This window comes from Ascaphus truei, chromosome 15 (genome assembly GCF_040206685.1).
Source record: "Ascaphus truei isolate aAscTru1 chromosome 15, aAscTru1.hap1, whole genome shotgun sequence".
NCBI lineage: Eukaryota > Metazoa > Chordata > Amphibia > Anura > Ascaphidae > Ascaphus > Ascaphus truei.
In genome coordinates, this window is record NC_134497.1 from 23,606,716 (window position 1) to 23,609,474 (window position 2,759).

Below are 2,759 nucleotides of genomic sequence, written 5' to 3' on the forward strand. Positions count from 1 at the left end.
TATGCTGAAGCGATATGTACTCACACTTAACTTTGAATCAGAATAGTTTTGCAGCGACCATTTGGCCGTCGGCGTTAGGCCGCAGACGGACCCTCCGCCACCAGTTGCTTCTAATGTTAATATTATTACTGTTTAGGGGGTTCATTTAAGTGGTTTTGCGGTTATGGTGGGGTCGTTTTAGGGTAAGGGGGACTTAGGATATAGGGGTTTTATGGTCAGGGGTTTAGGCACTTACCTTAGCGGCGAAGTGGCTGGCGGTGGGGTGAGTCGCGGCGAAATGGCCGCGACCAAATGTCCAAGAATGTCCTTTGAATACTGAGGTGGAGGACAGAGACACAGACTAACGTCCCAAGTGAGGGACATTAATGCAGCCGCCTTTATATACTGTATGTCATGTTCCTTTAATATCTCTAAAGAGAAGCAAGGTCTGACCATCTATTTCACAGGTTACACATACATATGAAAATGCACCTGAGGGGGTTGAGTGTCCCTTTATTAATGACATGCAGTAATGATGTAACAAGTGGTGACACCTCACACAGGGACCTTTCCCACTGATGGTGACACTTGCACACCTCTATGGCAGAGATTCCTGTTACACATGTGGTGGCGTTACCTCCCCACAAGCACATTGCAAGGCTGAGGGAGGTGTTCATATGGGAATCTGAGGCCAAAACCTATGGTCAGAGTCCAGGAGACACAACCCCAACTTTATTTTGTATTTGTAACTAACCCAGAATGAAAAGCATTTAGCTGTGGGGGGCACGGGACACTGGAAGCCCCTCGTTCACCTCTGGGTTTTGATTTGGGCGAGTTCTGTTTTGGTGGGAAAGTGAGCCTTGTTTTACCAGGCAGATGTGGGACAGGTGTCAGGTGATTGGCTCAGGAGTAGATGGTGGGCAGAGGGCGGTGATTTGGGCAGGCCAGAGGGAGGGCGTGGATAGGGAGTTTGGGCGGGAAAATGAAAGGTAAAGTATATAGAGACAGAGCAGAAGCAGATTAATTACTGACGTTAGGGGACGTTGGCAGCCCCACTCCCCTCCCTATGTGTTATAATTATAACAGCTATATATACAGTGTATAGTGTTTTATGCTGTCGCAGCATGGCGACAGTGGGTTAAAAGTGCTAATGCTGTTTAGCATCATTCTGTGGTTATTGATCATTTTATACTGACTGGGGCCAGGGTAGAGTTGGGCAGTGGGTCTGTCCAACCCAGAAACATGAAAAAACCTTTACTTTAAAAAGTTTAGTGTCCCCTCCTCCCAGGGTTTAAGCTCACCCCACCCCACTTTTTAAAGTAGGCTTTTTCATGTTTCTGTGTTGGACAGACCCACTGCTGTCATTCTCCCTCCAGCAGAGGTAAATGAGAATTTTGACAGTTTAGCGTTAGAACCTGCTTTACTGGTCATGCTGTGATGTGGCTGCAGGCTTATAACGCTTTGGCCAAAGGGTAAAAGGGGACGATAGACAGCACACTGATAGTGTTAAATTTATGCAATTGCAGGGTGCATGGAACAAAAGGAGACCCTTATTCCCCTGTATAGTACTAACAAATCTATGTAAGTACCAGCACTCACTGTCTAATGGCTAAATGATGAAAACAGTTGTAATGCAGAAAATACATTTAATAATAAAACAAACCAGAAATAAATCAAGTGTTTGCAGAAACCAGTGTCACAAATGGGCATGTCACAAAGTGAGGGGTGGGGGGGGGGGAAAGGAAAAGGGGAAAAAAACATGAAACACAAGGAATATACACAAAAAACGGAGAACGGAAAGTATGCTAGGGGGGGCGACGTTTTGAGGGACTACCTCTTCATCTGGCCCATTCCCCCTGTTCAAAAAGGTCCCAGAGGTACTTCCCTAAGCCTTCCTTCCCCTATCACTGGTCAAATCAGGCACCCCTGAAAATAGATAGCAATCATGCAGTGCAGGCTAAATATAGCTAATACCAGGGCAGCAAGAATCCACTATAGTCAATGCCAGTAGTTCAAGTACCACAAGACACTGTTGGCAATAGTACATTAAAGGCTGAACACAGCTTGCAAAAAAGCATCAGGAGTCCACAACAGTCAATAAAAAGTTAATGGGAATAGCAAAGGAAAACAGTAATCAAACCCTCTGTGGCTCTGCTCCTCGTGCTCTGTGGAATGAAATAGCAGTCTCAGTTGTTATATGTAGTAGCTCTGGCCGCCGCTCCGCAGTGTCCTGTGAATGACGTCATGCGATGGGACTTCTCATCTTGCAGGCTAGCAGCTGCCAACGTGGCATTTCCTAACTGCGCGTGCGTCAACTGTCCTCCCCCTCTGATCGTGAGGGGACATAACTGCGCATGTGCAAGTGATCTCGATCTGTCTGCCTCTGACTCCAGTAAACAGCACAGCCACACAGTGATGTAGGAGAAAGTGAAGATAGCACTCCTGGTGGTCAGAACAGCAACTCCACCTTGTGGTGCTTGATGCTCTCACAGTCACTTGTAGGGAAAACATAAAAGGGGTGTAAAGCACAGTAAGATTAGTACTGATTCAATATGTGGACTCAATATATAACCCTGTCTAAATAAAAGATACCAGATAGCCCCCTTCACTAAGAGACCCAGTGAAATAGATAAAATCAATGCAAAATAAAAAACCTGAATAAACCTTTACAGATAAACCATAGGAGAAAAGACTGGACAAGTCACTGAAATTTAAGAGATCAGAGACTTACCCACAGTTTAGGGCCTGGACAGAGGTAGGTAGAAATGACTAAGGTGTCA